The following is a 20,035-nucleotide window of genomic DNA, read 5'->3' as shown; positions in this document are numbered from 1 at the left end:
TTATAGAGATTTCAGGCTCTTTGGCTTTTCAAAACATGTCTTCTGTCAGATTAGTGTGAAAGAAAACATCCAAAATACACTTTTACGTGTTTATTTGATTGCACTTTATCTATTCTGAAGATTTCAATTATAATGTACATCTTTAAAGGGTTTCAAGTGTTTTCCTCCACTTCAGCAGCACTTATATACGCCAAACTTTACAGATTTATTCCCATCTATATTCTGAAGGATTCTACTGAGGGGTTTGTTCATATATCATTCACACTGGTTTTATACAACACTTCATTCCTAAAAACATGGTGAAAATGTATTTTTGACAGTATTTTCTGATTTATGGAGTGATAAAAAGAGATATCCAAAATCCCCTCTGTAAAATCCTTTAACTCTAATATGTCAACAAAATGAAAGAATTTTAACCTGACTTTATCCAGTGTTCATATTTATGTTCTGGAAATGTATGTGGATTATTTATATGTTTTATAAGATAATGCCTAATTTGCTTATTTAAACATCACATTTTTTTTTTTTTTTTTTTTTTTTTTTTGCAATTCTTAATGTAATCAATTGGAGAAGTATGATGATACCTATTCGTTTTTTAACCATATTCACCTGTTGAATCTTGAATTAAGGGATTTCCATTCATAATATTGCGTTTATACAAGCATATTTAATTAATTAGTGGTACCAAGTTTCACTATTGCTATTGCTTGCACTGTAATATATTCCTATTCTTTTTCAGCTTAAACTGGATCTATGAGTGACAAGACTGTCCCAGGGCCACATGGCTTCCCAATTTAGAGTTTGTGCAAGTCGCTCGCGGCAATAATGATGGACAGACACAAAGAAAAACAGACGTGCACTAATAGAGGGACCTGAATATTACTGAGACTTGAGGGTGGACTAATGTAAGAGCGCATAGCAATGCCAAAGCAACCATACTAAACACCACATTTGCTTTCAATTTTAATAGTCTTCTTTAGTCACTTTAGTATGTATTTAAGAGTTCATTTTTGCAGGGCTTATCTGCATTAGTCATAGTTTTTATCTTTTGACGAAAATGTAATTTAGATATTTCATCAAGTTATTCATTAATGTTTGTGCCTTTTACTTTTTTAGTTGGACGAAAACATGCAAATTGACAAAAACGTGTCAAAAGGTTGTGTTTACATTTAGAATATCGTTATAGAACTATATACTTTAGAATTTATATGTAAGCTAAGGTACAAGAGGCTGTGCTGTAATTATCATGAATAAGTCACGGCTGAAGGGTGTTGTCAGGCACGACGCGAAGCGGAGTAACACCGCTTTTATGAAACGGTTACCACACAATACAAATATTAAAGCCGAAAAATATATACCTATGCAACTTTCATGAAGTAAAATCACTAAAAGCTTTCCTTCCGCTGGATAAAATAGTCACACCCTGACCGAAATCAACAACAGAAGTTACATTATTTCACCATTAGATGGCGGCAGAGACTGTCTTTATGAGTGAGTCCGTCAGTAGAGAAGACTTTTACTTTGAAAGGACTCAAACTTGTGATCACAGTGGAGGAAGATGCGGACAGATGACTATAGGCTCAGTTTAGTTTAGTTTATTTGTTTAGCACATGTTTAGTACAAGTACAAAACTATGCAAGGAGGGAACGAAGCCACTCTAGGCTTGTACAGAGTTCCACTCCTGCTCATATTAACTCATGAGACATGCAGACTAAACACTCAAAAAAACAAAATAAAAAAACAAACAACAAACGAAACAAAGCAAGAGCATAAACAGAAAAAAACAACAACAAAAAAAACAATACAGAACAACAATTCAATAACATAAAAGATGATCAATCTAGGTAAAAATGCAATCAGGGAATCAATCAGGGAAACCCCTTAACTGTAGAAAGGACAAGATATCGCAGCGGACATTCAAACAGATTTTTTTATTATGAATATAGGACTGACCTGAAGGAAAATGCTACGTCTACTGTAAATGCAGGTAGACTCGCTCACTCGATCTCTCACAATACTCTACTATAGCTTCAATGAACAATATCAATGAGATCAAACATGTGTTTACGTTGCTAAGAGTGGTTGCTAGGGGTGTTGTGTAGTGATACATAGAACCATTGGGTGAAGCGGTCATAGAACACAGCTGTTGACCAATCAGAATCAAGTATTGGAACTAACCGTTTTATATAGACCCTAATGTTTAACCAAATGTTTGAAATAAAACGTTTTTACATTTTTATTTCAGTTAATGTTTATTTTATTTACAGTATTATTGTTTTTTATAACCCTGTTATTAGCACAAACTAAATACTTCCATAAAACTGACCTTGTAAAAAAATAAGCTCCTAAATAGCATGTAATGAATATACTAAAGTTAAAAATGCACTCTTTTCTGTTCTGGAGACTGTTTAGAATATTGCATTATGTGTAATATGTTGTTATGGCAACAGCATATTCACATGCGAGTTGCACACTCTGACTTGCATGTAACTTAGTTCACCTTTGTATTTGCAACATTTTTTTTAATCAAAAACAAATACAACAAGCATTTTAATTAGTAATTTTGTTGACGAGATTAACACCGATGCACAAGCCTGTTGCAAAGTGTAAAGAAAGCTTCTGTACACCAGTGCTGTTCATTTTCAGTGAGTGTGTGTGCAGAAGTAGGTGTGTGTGAGCCGTCAGGGGATAATTATAGCTCAGCACCTCCTACTTACACAAGCAAACAAATCCATCAGTTGTTGGGTTCTGTTCTGTCTCTTATTTGCTCTGAGATTCCTGCTGGATTAGTTTGTTAAACCAGCAGAAAATTCAGAAGGACATGTTGTGTAATTTGAGACGGGAGTGTATCATTTCCTCTGTCTTTCTGAACACACATCTGTCTCGGATCAGGTGCGATGCAAATGAAGTTTTCTCTTTCTCAAACCCAGTGTCTACAACACTGTCTACGTGTTGCATTAAGCAGTGCATTTTTAATTAGGCTGATAAAAACTCATTTAAAACTTTGTATTGGATTTTTTGTTGAATGAAATATTTGCATAATTAAAATCATATTTATAATTTATTTCTAAATAAATTTATATTTTTATTTTGTGTTTATAATAGTGTATTTTTATGCGTAGTGTAGTAAAAATATTGTCCAATTTTTGTGCAAGAATACAATTATAACATAGCACACACAATTATGTAATTTAATAAAAAAATAATTTATTATATATTTGTATTACGATATATATAATATATGTTAATTTTATATTTAATAATATTTTACATTTTTTTAATCAAATCATATAATTAGTATATTCATAATTTTCAGTTTAATAGTCAGTGTTTTGATTTTATACAAATAAAACTCCTTAAAAAAGATAAAAATACAAAGCACACACAAAATATGTAATCTGTTTATTTATTATATATCGATCATATTACGCTATATAATTTCATTGTACATTTAATATTTGTAATTAATTAAATTAGAAAAAACTTTACAAGTGACAGTATGCTGCTTATTGTAGTAAAATGTTTACTATAATAAGCATAAAAATGCATAGCACAAATATGTAATTTAATAATAGTATAATTATCTTAAATTATTGTTACATTATATTATTTCATAGTATATTTCATATTTTTAATATTAAATTTAACTGGACAAAATAATTTCATGTCAATATGTTGCTTATTATAGTAAAAATATACATTTTTATAAACATGAAAATACATTGCACACTCAAATATGTAATTTAATTAATTAATTTAATATTTTATAATAACTTTTTATTTAATTAAATTAGACACAACTTTACCAATATTTTTCAGTATAATAATTAACATTAGCATTTTGCCTCGCCTGTCATCTAGGATACGAGTTAATACTGAACTTGTCACAGTGGTATTCTAGTGGGCGGGGCTTTGGATGGGAGGGGGCGTGTCTAATTCACATGCTAAGCGAATGGCAGAAGTTCAAACTGTTGACATCACTTACAGCACCTTTAAGTATGCACATCATGCACTGCATACTTGTGAGTGTGTTGATGTTTGTGTGTGTGTGTGTGTGTGTTTCTGTCAGCTCACTAGGTTTTCTCTCCTGTTTCTCTTCATCTCTCGGTTCTTTTCAGTCTGCCAGCTGCTGTTTATCGTCCACCTCCTCTCATCTTCTGCTTTCTGTATGATGACTGTCATTTCCTCTCTTCCTCCACTCCTGTTTTCTCTCTCTGTCCCGGTTTTATTATAGGAGCAAGGCGGCGTTGTATATCTTTACATGAGTCGGAGTCCATGCGGCGCTGGTGTGATTCATATCAGCAGATTCAGTGCTAATATAATAACAGGATGATGTGAGCGTTCATCATTCTCAGGGCCCGTGTGTCCGCCTGTCCTCCCACTGACTCATAAAGCACACACTCTCTTCATAACACACACACACACACACACACACACACACACACACACACACACACACACACACACACACACACACACAGTCGGGAATGACCAGCGTGTGATGAAAACGCTGAGCTGTTTCCACATGATCTGGAAATCCCTGCGGATGATGGTGTGTGAACTACGTACTGTGCAGTGTGTGTATACTGTGAGATGCATACTGTGATCACACTGCTTGTACTGTGCAATATGTAGTATATATGCTGTTGTGCATATATCTTTATGCATGTAATCAATGTGCAGAATATACACTGGGTTAAAAACGACCCAATTTGGGTTGTTTTCAACCCGAGGGCTGGGTAAATATAGGACAGAACACATGGTGGGTTAATTTTACCCAGCAATGGATTGTTTATTACCCAACATAATGGGTTAATTAATTTTTACTATAGTATTAGCTTTTTTTCTTTCTTTTTTAAGTTTATACATGAATTAATGTTTATGGATTAACTTAAATCCTCTAAACTTAAAAAAATAAAATAAAAAATACTCCACACAACCACTGGTTTGCATGGTAATTTCTTTATTTTTGATCAGATTTTAATCTATTTTATATAGTTTTGAATAAATATTGCATACATTTAAGCTCATTTACCAAATATTAGAAGTAAAAATTAAAACATTTTAATCGACCAGTCTCTTGTCCCGTTTCCACTGTAACGGCGCTGGAATATAATATAATAAATATAATAAATATGCTGAATATATGAAGAGTTCATTTGCAAAAACAGATAACTTCGTTTTTATTAATTTTCATAAATCGTGTTTTTTTTAATTGTGCATTCCATACAATATCAATCAAACTGCAGTTAGCTTGTTTTGATTAAGTAATAATAACTCAAGAAAATACAGGCTACTTACAAAATTAAAGTTCATTGGAAGTATGTTTTCTTATATATTAAAAGTTAGTTTTTTAGCAAACGCAGATAACTCCACATTTCATGTTTCAGTTAAACATAACCAAGTAATTTGCTTTATAATTGCATTTAAGTGCAAATATTCAACATTTTTTAACTTAAAACAAGCAGGTAAAGAGCAGTAAAAATAGTCCATTAATGAGCAATATTAAACATGATATAGATGACAGAATTCAGCAATCCAGAGTTTATAACAAGACATCGCAACGTTCACACAGTTTCAGCTTTTATTTTCCTTTTACACCCCGAAGAAGAAGATTTCACGGGTTCATCAAGTTCGTCACTCTCAGTCAGCTTTGACTGATCCTCTCAGCTAGCGCGTCTTTTGGAAGTGACTAGCAGCCTTGTCACCTGACCTGAATACTGCGCGCTGATTGGCTAAAACAGACTCATCGGGTTGTGTTCGCAAACAGCAAGAGTGCTCGTCGGTTTCTGCTGTAAACCGTGAACTCGCGATGCATCGACAGTGGACAATACCGGCTTTTGTGACAAAGCGTGTTTAGGGTTCAGAACATGCAAAATGTGGAGAATAATAACACACGGCAATCAGTTCATTTTTTTTTTTACGTGGTGTTTAATGGTTTTTGCAAATGAATTCTTCGTATATATGTAGGCTATATAAATACATGCATGCATACTGTGCAGTGTGCAATAAGTATGCATGGTTACATTTATATTAGCATACTACTGTAATTGTTTCTGTTATATTTTGGAGGTTTATCAGGTTGGTTTGTAGCTTTAAGAGGTTTAGCTGCTGTCAAGTCAAGTCACCTTTATTTATATAGAGCTTTTTACAATACAGATTATTTCAAAGCAGCTTTACAGAGATAACGGAAAAATAATGCAACAAAGTTTGTTTCTAGAAGAAAATAGTGTCATAATCCATCTTAAGTAAGTTCAGTGATGGCTCATTTTTGTTGTAAAAAAGTTATTAATTTAGTTCACTTATATATCTAGCCGCTCTGGAGAAAACTGAGATGTCAGTATGCATGATGAAACCGCTGCATTTTTAGTGTCTCGTTCTTGCTGATTTTGGATCGGGTTATTAGGCCATAATATCTAAATATTATGTTTGTTTGTGTATAGCAGCATATATCATGTTGTTCTTCTCTACAATCTTTAGCTGGTCTTATACAAATGTACTATGTTAACCATAATTTTGGCCAAAATATATTTGCACTTCGTATTGCTCTTCATGGAGTTATGAAGTATAAACTTTTGTTCTTGGAAGAATATTTGAAGAGAAATACTGAGATTTCTGACTTTTTATTGCAGATTTTAGTATCTTAAGTACAACCCCAAATCAGAAAAAGTTGGGACACTGTACAAATTGTGAGTAAAAAAGGAATGGAATAATTTACAAATCTCATAAACTTAGATTTTATTCACAATAGAATATAGATAACATATCAAATGTTGAAAGTGAGACATTTTGAAATGTCATGCCAAATATTGGCTCATTTTGGATTTCATGAGAGCTACACTTTCCAAAAAAGTTGGGACAGGTAGCAATAAGAGGCCGGAAAAGTTAAATGTACATATAAGGAACAGCTGGAGGACCAATTTGCAACTTATTAGGTCAATTGGCAACATGACTGGGTATAAAAAGAGCCTCTCAGAGTGCCAGTGTCTCTCAGAAGTCAAGATGGGCAGAAGATCACCAATTCCCCCAATGCTGCGGTGAAAAATAGTGGAGCAATATCAGAAAGGAGTTTCTCAGAGAAAAATTTCAAAGAGTTTGAAGTTATCATCATCTACAGTGCATAATATCATCCAAAGATTCAGAGAATGTGGAGCAATCTCTGTGTGTAAGGGTCAAGGCCGGAAAACCATACTGGATGCCCGTGATCTTCGGGCCCTTAGACGACACTGCATCACATACAGGAATGCTCCTGTAATGGAAATCACAACATGGGCTCAGGAATACTTCCAGAAAACATTGTCGGTGAACACAATCCACCGTGCCATTCGCCGTTGCCAGCTAAAACTCTATGGGTCAAAAAAGAAGCCATATCTAAACAGGATCTAGAAGCGCAGGCGTTTTCTCTGGGCCAAGGCTCATTAAAAACGGACTGTGGCAAAGTGGAAAACTGTTCTGTGGTCAGACGAATCAAAATTTGAAGTTCTTTTTGGAAAACTGGGACGCCATGTCATCCAGACTAAAGAGGACAAGGACAACCCAAGTTGTTATCAGCGCTCAGTTCAGAAGCCTGCATCTCTGATGGTATGGGGTTGCATGAGTGCGTGTGGCATGGGCAGCTTACACATCTGGAAAGGCACCATCAATGCTGAAAGGTATATCCAAGTTCTAGAACAACATATGCTCCCATCCAGACGTTGTCTCTTTCAGGGAAGACCTTGCATTTTCCAACATGACAATGCCAGACCATATACTGCATCAATTACAATATCATGGCTGCGTAGAAGAAGGATCCGGGAACTGAAATGGCCAGCCTGCAGTCCAGATCTTTCACCATAGAAAACATTTGGTGCATCATAAAGAGGAAGATGCAACAAAGAAGACCTAAGACAGTTGAGCAACTAGAAGCCTGTATTAGACAAGAATGGGACAACATTCCTATTCCTAAACTTGAGCAACTTGTCTCCTCAGTCCCCAGACGTTTGCAGGTATAAAAAGAAGAGGGGATGCCACACAGTGGGAAACATGGCCTTGTACCAACTTTTTTGAGATGTGTTGATGCCATGAAATTTAAAATCAACTTATTTTTCCCTTAAAATGATACATTTTCTCAGTTTAAACATTTGATACGTCATCTATGTTGTATTTTGAATAAAATATTGAAATTTGAAACTTCCACATCATTGCATTCTGTTTTTATTCACAATTTGTACAGTGTCCCAACTTTTTCTGATTTGGGGTTGTAAATCTGAGAGCAGTTTGAGCTATTTGTAAGATCCTTTCTGGAAATATACCTAATTAACCCTAACCCTAGGGTTTACCCTAACCCTAAACTATATTTTACAGTGTCCTTGTTACATATGTTACATGTACTTACCATAGCAACCTTGCTAACCTACCTTAGCAACTAACCCTCAACCAAATCCTAATCCTATAGTAATGTAGTTGCTTAATATTACTCAGTACTTACATATATAATTATTACACTGTAACAATGACGCCTTAAAGTAAAGTGTAACCTTCCTTTCCTTTTGTTTTGTTGTCAGTTTGGATGCAGTCGCTCATGTGAGGTTATTTAGGAGAAACAACTGAGAAAGAGGAGATTTAAAAGTCACAAAATCTCACTTCTGTCCAGACGAAACACTCGAGATTAAGATATTTCTTTTCTTTTCTGCATGTGTAGTTAGTTACAGCAGTAGATCATGAAATATATCACAGATGTTTTTCTAACTGAGTAGGAAGCTTTCAGGATCGGTTGTTTGGTATGGTATTATTGCTATGGTAATTATGGTTATGCATTTCCATAAGGATAGATGTTTGCGAGGGATGTGTTTCTGTTCTATACAGCGAGTCAGTTGGTACAACATTACTATAATATTGAAGGTTAAAATTAACTGATTCATATACAAGAACAAAGTTATGATCCTAACTTTATAATTATGTTTCCACTTCAAATTGTTTTTTGAAATATAAACATTTAAAATGGGGCTTTCATAAAAACTTGAACAGAAAAACATGTACTATGGTGCATATATTTATCAAAATGCTTCTTTCTAGAGTTCATTTTTCTAGCTGACTAATGAGTTTATGGTCATTGACTAACTTTTCTGAGGCAAACGTGACATTACGTGACATGTTGACGTCTTTCCAGCTGAAACACTGATTGAGTGATTACATGAGATATGATACGGATTTCAATAAGTTCTACTGTATCTTTCAACACGACTTCTGATGATCATTCATGTTTATTTGATGCTATAACTAGTAGTAAAGCTAGTGATTGGTTCACGTGCTGCTTGATCTGAGTTTGAATTTCGTAATAAAATGGACAGAATTTGAAATTTGATACTTTGTTTCATATCAAAATGATTGTAGCACAAATCTTGCTGTGATTTATTGGATGGGAGTTGCGATACAATGTTCTGTTCATTCGTCAACTGGAAACAGCCAGATCGATTCTTGGGATTCAAGAATCAATATCGGTTCATAAAAATGAAAATCGATTAAAATGGAGAAATCATTATATATTTTTTCATTATATAGCCCTATTCTTTGGAGAACCAAAAATGACATTGCTGCGAAAACACCAATTTGAACTTTATACTTTATTTTTAAAAATGTGTTTTCATATTACATAGATGTATGTACACACTAAAAAATGCTGGGTTGTTTCAACCCAACTTTGGGTCAAACTTGGACAAACCCAGCCGTTGGGTTAAACTTTAATCACTTTTTTAACCCAACGTTTGGGTTTGTCCATAATTGACAAACACTTTATACTTTATTTTTTTTAAATAATTAAAATAATACATTTACGTTCATGTTACATAAATATATTCACTCTAAAAAATGCTGGGTTGTTTCAACCCAATTTTGGGTCAATTATGCACAAACCCAGCCATTGGGTTAAATTTTTTAATGACTTTTTTAACCCAACGTTTGGGTTTGTCCATAATTGACCCAAAATTGGGTTAAAACAACCCAGCATTTTTTAGAGTGTGAACATGCGTAAAATCTTGAATCCAATTCAGGCGTTTGCATGCTTAAAGTTTTTTCACCTGTTGATCAGATCAGGTCCACACGACCCTTTCAATCCGATCGGAAGCTCAGATGGCTGATGATGTGTCTACATGAAGGCTTTCCAGGGATTGTGTGAGCGCATGTAAACGCTAGAGCTCCTCAAAGCTGTTTTGTGCTTCTTCTCCCGCTGAAGAAGGGATGGTGTGTGAGGATCCACCTCTGGTTTCCAGGGGCAACGGGAGCACTTGACTGCCACTGGAGCTCATATAAGTGAGGGTAAGTGCAGATTAAACGCCACGTTTGCTTTGAACTGAAGCTCTTAGTCTCGCGTTTGACACGCCACCGTCAAGAATCGTGGAATTTCAAACGTTTTTGCTTTCATCTTGAATATCGAGCGCTCACCCGCCCAAGTAATGCAGCAGCAAATGTTCACTGCGTGATGTGGAGAATAAATATTAGATTGTTTTATGAAGTGCTTTTGTGAAGTTTACATCTGGAACTCAGAATCCAAAACTGATCAAATAAACTAAATGAAAACACGAATGACTGAAGGTGCGCTGGTCTGAAACGGTCTCAGTGTAGATTGTTTGAGTTGTCGATGCCGTGGCGTTCTCTCACAGCGTCTCTGAGTCTCTCTGAGACTCCTTCTGTTTGTCCAGGCATTGATGAGGTTTGAGGAGGGATCTCACACACACTTGCGTTCTGGAAGGAAAATGTCCCGAGACATCAGGAGGAGCGTGAATGACTGTCGTCTCAGATCTCAGCTGATTTCTCATCAACTCATAAGAGGTCAGGCTCTCATATTCAGACGCTTGACTATCAGCAGAACTGTGTAACAAGAGGTGGTTTCTCTTAAAGGGACACTATGCAAGTCTGAGTGTTTTTTCTCTACGAGCTCCCCCTAGTGTCTGGTAGTATAATGCTTTCAAACACTCTGTCGTAAAAACGAACTGTTGTCCCTCCCCCCTTGCCACGAGCAACCCAGCTGATCAGCTGTCAACCCAGCTGAGCAGAGGAACCGGCTATTTCAAAACCAGTTATGTCTACCGAGGCAAGTAAAGCAATACTTTCTTTCCAACTGATGGCGATTTTTTTATTTATTGTGTTGTCATGCATACTAGTATTTTTACCGGGAACGAACGATATGAACGAGGCGAACTACTGCTTTCGTGTTTGTTTGTTTGTTTGTTTTTGGGAGAATGGGCATGAGCATAAAAAAATATATATATCGGAGGCTAATATTTGTCTAAAGTTATATTAGCAAGGTCTATAAGTTCATCTGGTAGAATGATGGTTTACCTTTGCTTGTCTAAGAAAACATCAGAACGTTTTTTCTAGCTCGATCATGATATGTGCAACATTTTGCGCGTCTGATATTGCCTACTATCAGACGCGTTGACTTAGTGACATAAAATAAAAGTGTAAGTTACACAAATAAAACCGACAGAGGAACGGCCACACAACTACAGAAATCAAATGTGTTTGCTATGACAATGCTAACATCAAAGTTATAGTATCTAGCGTACTAGTAAGCCCCTAACAGACAGCGATCATAATAAAAACCTTTACAGACAATAGCAAACATCCTGAGGTCGCAATTACTTGAAATTTAAATATTAAACACAGTTTATTCCAAAGATACTTACAAGTGCAACAGCAGGATCAGCATCCGTTTTGCAGGCTTCTGTTTCTCTCAGTTCTCACCATTCTGAAAAAGCCGGTCCGATATATTTACTCGAGTCTGACTTCTTGCTCGGTCAGTCTCCCGTTTCCTCTTTCGTTGGTCCTCCGACAAAGATTTCCTAGCTTTCTGCTTCTTTTTTACAGGCTCAGCCTCAGCCATAACTAAATCTATCGTTGCCCTTTGCTTATAGCTAGCCCGCCGGTGCTTGAATAGGGGCGTGTACGTGTGCAGTGCCGTCAAGCAATTCGTTACATCGCGAGACCTGATATCACGCGATACTTCCTGGAACACGACCCGCGTCCCAAAGTTGCAAGTGAGTTTTTTCCGCTCTCGGGCACCAGGGGGGTGCGAAACCACCACCATTCAACCCGAAATAAGTAATATAACCATTCCACTGACTCCGAAGCTGTTCAGTTAAGGTTAAAAAGTTACCTAGAGCACCTTTAAATCCGATTTTTTAATATATTTTTATATATTCATATTATTTATTATTTTTATTGATTTAAAACCAGATATAAATGAGATTTTTTTATCAGTTTAGTAAAAATTATTTTTATATATATATATATATATATATATATTGTTATAATTTTTACAAACACATTCAAATCAGAATTATATGCAAATTATAATGATTATAATATTCTTATACTAATTTTACACCACATAAATAGTTTTTTATTGGGTTTGTAAACAACATTTTTAATAATTGTCTTTTTTATTCATATTTACATTTATAATTAATAATTATAAATTACATTTGACTATTTTAAGAATGATATATTATAACTATATTATGTAATTATTTTAAATAAAGCATTTTTTTACGAATCAGATTTATATGTGGTTTAAAATCTAATTATTAGGAGTGTATTTCAGTGTGAATTAACCTTGTTGTCATTTCTGGATGCAAAGGCACTAGTTTTCTCACGCGCTGCAGTAAATAATGAATGAGTGAACGAAGGAGTGGTTTTGGGTGAATGTGTAAAAGACAGTCTCTCCTCTGACGCTCATGTTGTCTCCTGCGGCTTGTGACAGTGAGATGTCAGGATCGACGTGAGCAGCAACAGTCCCGGGTTTCTCTCTCCAGACTTGACAGCGAGTGTCAGCTGATGTGTGAGAACGTCTCCTGGCATCATGCTTACATTACATCATCTCTATCGTAACTGATGCAGATGGTGTAGATATTGTCCATACTGAACAAACAGATCAGATTTCATATGGCAAGATGAGGACAGTGTGGATAGTTATTGGGTTCAGTGCGGTCTGATTATGGGTCTCCAACTAAATACTTCAATGTTTTTAATCTATATTTAATAGCATGAACCTTAAGATGTGCTTATAGTAGAACTACAAGAAAATTATTTCTGAGTTTTTAATAAATAAAGTAGTCCTTTTTGGCTTGTTTGAGTTTTGTAAAAAAAAAAAAAAAAAACATTTATTTGAGTGTCAATACAACATACACTTCTATTAAAGATGCATTCACTGAAAAACAAGTCTTAATATTCACTATTGGTCAAAAGTTTGGAATAATTAAGATTAATTAAGATTTTTTATTAATGTTTAAAAAAAGTAGGCTGCATTATTTAATGAAAATGCTGTAAAAACAGTAATATTGTGAAATATTATTACAATTTAAAATTGTAATAGACTGTTGGCTGTTATATAGGGAGTTAATGAATGTTCTTCTGTGACGGTGTTTACATGCACATAAAGATTCTGGTCATAGTCTTGATGTTGTTTTTGGGCTCTACTTGAACAAGTTTTCATGCTTGAATGTTCATTATTTTCTCTTATTACACGGCTCAGTGGAATACTTGATTCTGATTGGTCAATCGCTTCAGCGGTGTGATATTCCCAGATAACATCCGCTGAGAACTGAAACACAGGCTCATCCGGGTCACTGAAGTCGGCAGCGTTAGGAACAGTTTTTCTTCGTGGAAGTTTTGCATTTGGTGAGCTAATAAAATATTATAACTCAGTCGAATCAATATTTTGTGTACAATTATTTAATTATGCCATCCAGTTGATTCTCTCTCTCTTGTTTCATACAAATGTTGCTGCTGCCATTTTGTGAGTATTGTTTTGTACATTGTTGGATTATTAGATACAAACAGGTACAAATTTAAAACAGTTTTATCTCAGATCAATATGTCTTATTGCCATAACTATGTATGTGGTGAAATGCTGTGTAATAAGTGTTATGACTGTATACCATATCTCTTAAATGTGCGTCTAGTTTGAACTTGCAGCGCTGAAACTGCTCTCTTCGCGCAAGCTTTGTGTTTAAAGAGCTTATAAAATACTTCAACTCAGATCAATATTTTGTGTCTAATTATTTACTTAGCAAGTAGACATGTAATAAGCGGGATAATGTACACCCAGCCGGTTGTTATCTCAGAATAAACCCCTTCAGGCTGATGGAAGACCTGATCCTGATCACCCTGTCAGGGTTTATTCTGAGATAACAACCGGCTGGATGTACATAATACATATATATATATACATATATATATATATATATATATATATATATATATATATATATATATATATATATATATATATATATATCCCTTACATATTCTCCATTATTGCAGCTCCTCTCTTCCCAGTCTGTCAGTAATGCTCTGTTTACTTCCTGTCTCTATGAAGCCCCTCCTTCTGAAAAGCACACTGTGCTCTGATTGGTCGGCTGGACCAGTGTGTTGTGATTGGTCAAGCTCTTCAAGTGTGTTTGGGAAATGTCCCGCCCCTTACCATAACTGCCAGTTTCAACACACTACTAACTAACTCAACCAGGCCCCGCCCCTTTATTCTGCGCATGAATTATTTAAATGAGGAATATTGTGACGTGTTCGTTCCCGGACGAAAACTCAAGACTACAATGGAGGCGTTTCAGGGAGTTCAGAAACACTGACACTGATATAGAGAATAACTCTGAAACTTTGCAGAGCTTTTTCATTCTCAAACAGCAATATTAAAAGAGCTCTTTAATATTAATTTGCTAAAATGAAGAGTGAACATCTCCCTTATTTTCACAAGAGATGCGCAGGAAAAAAACATGCATATTTCAGAATATGCTTTTTTTTTTAGTATTTTACAACTATCAAGCATGTATATGTGTTTTTCTGAATAAAAGCGTGGCAGATATTGTTGTGCATGTGACAGTGTTGAGTGGCCTCTATCCTGGCGGATGTTGTAGCGTCTCGATTGTGTTTCACAGCATCTGAGCAGAAGAACCGCGCGAGACGCTTTGATCTAAACTCAATCAAGCAGAGATTCAGATTTCAAAGGGTCGGGACGAGAAACCTGCCGCCTGCTTCTTCAAATGAGTGTCTCCCTGAAATGAACGCGGCCTCCGCCTCGCTCCCCGGTGCGATATTTAGGGCGTTTTCCGCTCATCTCGTCTGGTTTTTCATTAAAGAGTTTGTTGTGCTGATGGACTGGGTCGAACAGGCTCTCGGTGAAGGCGTCTGATGGAGATGGTGATTACGCGGATGTCGCTCTTGTATCTGATCTGCCTTTTTTCTGTTCCCTGTGAAATAATGATGCCCCAGGACCCCAATTATAATATGCAGATGGGCTAGCAGTAATTACTGCAACACTTCCCTGTCATCTCTGTCCCAGAGAGGCTTCGGCTCGCTTTAGAAGAGCTTTTGTGGAGGGAAACGATGCCAGAGAAAATCTCAAACAAATCCAAACAATTTATATTAGTCATTTTATATATATATATATATCACACACACACACACACACACACACACACACACACACACAAAGACATTTAAGAATAGTTCTATCTATCTATCTGTCAGTCTGTCATTTATCTATCCATCTATCTATCCATCTATCTATCTATCTATCTATCTATCTATCTATCTATCTATCTATCTATCTATCTGTCTGTCTATCTATCTATCTATCTATCTATCTGTCTGTCTATCTATCTGTCTGTCTATCTATCTATCTATCTGTCTGTCTATCTATCTGTCTGTCATCTATCTATCTATCTATCTATCTATCTGTCTGTCTATCTATCTATCTATCTATCTATCTGTCTGTCTATCTATCTGTCTGTCTATCTATCTATCTATCTGTCTGTCTATCTATCTGTCTGTCATCTATCTATCTATCTGTCTGTCTATCTCTCTGTCTGTCTATCTATCTATCTATCTGTCTGTCTATCTATCTGTCTGTCATCTATCTATCTATCTGTCTGTCTGTCTGTCTGTCTGTCTATCTGTGTCTGTCATCTATATGTCTGTCTGTCATCTATCTGTCTATCTATCTGTGTCGGTCTGTCATCTATCTATCTTCTATCTATCTGTCTGTCTATCTGTCTGTCTGTTTGTCATCTATCTATATCTATCTGTCTATCTATCTATCTATCTATCTATCTATCTATCTATCTATCTATCTGTCTGTCTGTCATCTATCTATCGATCTATCTGTCTATCGATCTGTCTATCTATCTATCTATCTATCTATCTATCTATCTATCTATCTATCATCTATATCTATATATCTGTCTGTCTGTCATCTATCTATCGATTTATCTGTCTATCTATCTGTCTATCTATCTATCTATCTATCTATCTATCTATCTGTCTGTCTATCTGTCTGTCTGTCTGTCTGTCTGTCATCTATCTATTGATTTATCTGTCTGTCTGTCTGTCTATCTGTCTATCTATCTATCTATCTATCTATCTATCTATCTGTCTGTCATCTATCTATCGATCTGTCTGTCTATCTGTCTATCTATCTGTCTGTCATCTATCTATCGATCTGTCTGTCTATCTGTCTATCTATCTATCTATCGATCTGTCTGTCTATCTGTCATCTATATCTACCTATCTGTCTGTCTGTCTGTCTGTCTGTCATCTATCTATCTATCGATCTGTCTGTCTATCTATCTATATATCAATCTGTCTGTCTATCTGTCTATCTATCTATCTATCGATCTGTCTGTCTATCTGTCTATCTATCTATCTATCTATCTATCTATCTATCTATCTATCTATCTACCTATCTATCTATCTATCTATCTATCTATCTATCTATCTATCTATCGATCTGTCTGTCTATCTATCTATCTATCTATCTATCTATCTATCTATCTATCTATCTATCTATCTATCTATCTATCTATCTATCATCTATATCTACCTATCTGTCTGTCTGTCATCTATCTATCTATCGATCTGTCTGTATATCTGTCTGTCTGTCTATCTATCTATCTATCTATCTATCATCTATATCTATCTGTCTGTCTGTCTGTCATCTATCTATCGATTGATCTATCTGTCTGTCTGTCTGTCTGTCTGTCTGTCATCTATCTATTGATTTATCTGTCTGTCTATCTATCTATCTATATGTCTGTCTGCCTTTCTGTCATCTATCTATTGATTTATCTATCTATCTATCTATCTATCTATCTATCTATCTATCTATCTATATATCTGCGTTGGAGAAACAACTGAGATGTTTCTGTCCAGCTGATTTGAGGACTTTAATGTGACTTAAATCACCCTTTTCTATATGATACGGATTAATTTATTCATTCATCAGTTTTATGCTTCATGACATCAACTCATTTTATGCATAATGAACAAATGACTTATCTCCAGGCCGTGATCGGAGTGTGTGCAGATTTCCCAGCATGCCTTTTGTCTGGACTGATCGAGGTCTTGGGAACCCCTGTGGGTCTGACTGTGGCCCCCACTGCGTCCGCGCTCGTTTGAACGGGATTATGGGTAAATGAAGAGGCGCTCTGGAGGAAACGCTTAAGAGGATTTGGGTGTGTTATTAGCCATATGTTGAGGGATTCGTTCATTTCGGAGCTCGTTTGAGCGGCACACGCAGAGAACCTGACGTGTGTGTTTAGAGGAACACTCGACTGGAACTCTTCCTCATATTAGAGATTTAAAGCTGTATACACTACCATTCAAAAGTTTGGGCTCATGTTTTTGAGCCTAGAAGTTTCTTCTGCTCACCAAGGCTGCATTTATTTGATTACAAATACAGAAAAGTACAGTAATATTGTGAACTTTTGTTAAAATTCCAAACAAATGGTTTTCTGTCAATATATATATATATATATATATATATATATATATATATATATATATATATAGTAAAATGTAATTTATTCTTGTGATCATTTCAGCATCATTGCTCCAGTCTTCAGTGTCCATGATCCTTCAGAAATCATTCTAATATGCTGATTTGCTGCTCAAGAAACATTTATGATTGTAATCAATGTTGAAAACAGTTGTGCTGCTTCATATTTTAGTGGAAACTGTGATATATTTTCTTTTTTTAGGATTCTTATATGAAGAGAAAGTTCTAAAAGAACAGCATTTATTTGAAATAGAATCTTTTGTAACATTATAAATGTCTTTACTGTCATCATGGCTGAATAAAAAATAAAATAAAAATCGTACTGACCCTAAATGGTAATGTACATCTTTTTTTATTTTGAGTATACACAAATAAGTACTGTGATGCCATCATGGTTTCAGATCTCTTTAATATCGCAGTTATTTCTCCAGCAATGCAATTAAATTTAGCTGCTAAAGTGCCTTACACTGCAAAAAATGCTTTTCTTACTTAGTATTTTTGTCTTGTTTCCAGTCCAAATATCAAACATTTCTTAAATCAAGATCCATTTACTAGATGAGAAAAATGACATTAGATATTAAGTCTTGTTTTCTGGTGAAATAAAAACAAATTAAGCGAGTTTTTGCTTGAAACAAGCAAAATTTTCTGCCAATGGGGTCAGAAAAATAATTTTGTTTGTGTTTGAATTAAGATTATTTTTCTGACCCCATTGGCAGATAATTTAGCTTTTTTTTTATTTATTTTTTTTAGCATCAACTCACTTAATTTTGATTAATTCCCCCGGAAAACAGGACATAATATGTTATGTAATTTTACTCATCTAATAAATGCACCTTGATTTAAGAATTTTTAGATATTCGGACTGGAAACAAGACAAAAATACTAAGTAAGAAAAGCACTTTTTGCAGTGTGTCTGTAATGTCTTCCAGGACTCATGACTTCCTGTGGAGCGTCAGGTGTGAGCGGTTTCTCTTTGAAGTGTGCGCATCACTTCCTGCAGGGCCTGTAAGGATTGATAAGAGAGAAATGATTCCTCCACACTGATTTGCGCTCGTTGGTTCTGACGGCGCCTCTGCGCTTCGGCCGGTGTTCAGTGTTCGGTGGAGGGGGACTCGTATCTTCAAGGCTTTGACGTGAAGGATAATTGAATTGTGTTTGTCTGAAGTCGCGGATGAGCTTGTTTCACTCGCGAGGTCAGTCAAGGGAAACGCTGCACTTGAGTGTTTTAGCTTCTGAGAACAACTTCATCCAGTCGCTAGATGCGTGTTTTCTTGCGATAAAGCCTCTGAACGTTCACTGATATCTGCGGATCTGATGTTGGCCGTTCAGGTGTTGGACATTTTCCAAAATGTTATCTGAGATGATAATGGTATCTAAAAAAGCGAGAAGAGGGAAGATTGAGTTGTTCAATCGGCGTCGGTCTCAACACAAATACGAGATGTTTAGGCTTCGTGCCTTGAGTTGTTAAAGAGGTTCACTTGTATAATAATACAGATGATGTTCAGACGTTAAAGGGAATATTCAATAAAAAATAAAAATCATCATGTCGTACGTTTCTTCTGTGAAACTCAAAAGGAGATGTTTTGCAGAATTTTCATGCTGTTCTTTTTGAATACAATCAATAAACAGGAACTGAAACAACTTTGCTCCAGGAATGACTCAAACGCACCACAAATGAAGTCTTGTGCTTCATATTTCAGATCACATGAAAGCTTGTCTAATTTCTCAAAATGTATTCACGCTCCTCATTAGTGCAAATATGACGGGTCAGTTTTTTGTGTGTTTTTATCATTAACTAAAATGAAACTAAACCCATAAAAAAAACATTTATACTTAAAATAAAATAAACATTAACTGATTGCCAAGACAACATTTCTCATTTTTCTTTAAGTTTTGGGTTTTAGTATCTTAAAACAAATTTGTTCACTAGATCCTTTCCTTGATTCATTGTATTTTAGTTTTATTTTACTGCTATAAATTGATTACAAAATGTTTTTCTTTGTATTTCTCTTCTGTAAAGCACTTTGTAAACCGTCTGACATGCAGCTCTCTGTGAGCGTGTTTCAGATGTGTGCGCTCAGAAAACCATATATAAGTACCAGTTTAGACTGATATGGCTTTAAAACACATGCAGATAATAAACTTTCATGATGATGAAGCGTGACCACGATAGAGATGATAATCGAAACCAAACAGATTAGTGTTTGTCAG

General features: G+C 35.4%; 1 protein-coding gene across 1 annotated transcript in view; it reads left to right on the top strand.

Annotated features, from left to right (window-relative positions):
• The window catches only part of vstm2la (V-set and transmembrane domain containing 2 like a), an 80,212-nt gene that overhangs the window by 34,293 nt on the left and 25,884 nt on the right, over window positions 1-20,035 (top strand). The gene's annotated exons all lie outside the window — the stretch shown is intronic.

The sequence above is a fragment of the Squalius cephalus genome, assembly GCF_949319135.1.
Source record: "Squalius cephalus genome assembly, chromosome: 18".
Classification (NCBI taxonomy): Eukaryota; Metazoa; Chordata; class Actinopteri; order Cypriniformes; family Leuciscidae; genus Squalius; species Squalius cephalus.
Note: the sequence above shows the minus strand (reverse complement) of the source record. Positions and strands in the feature narration are given on the sequence as shown.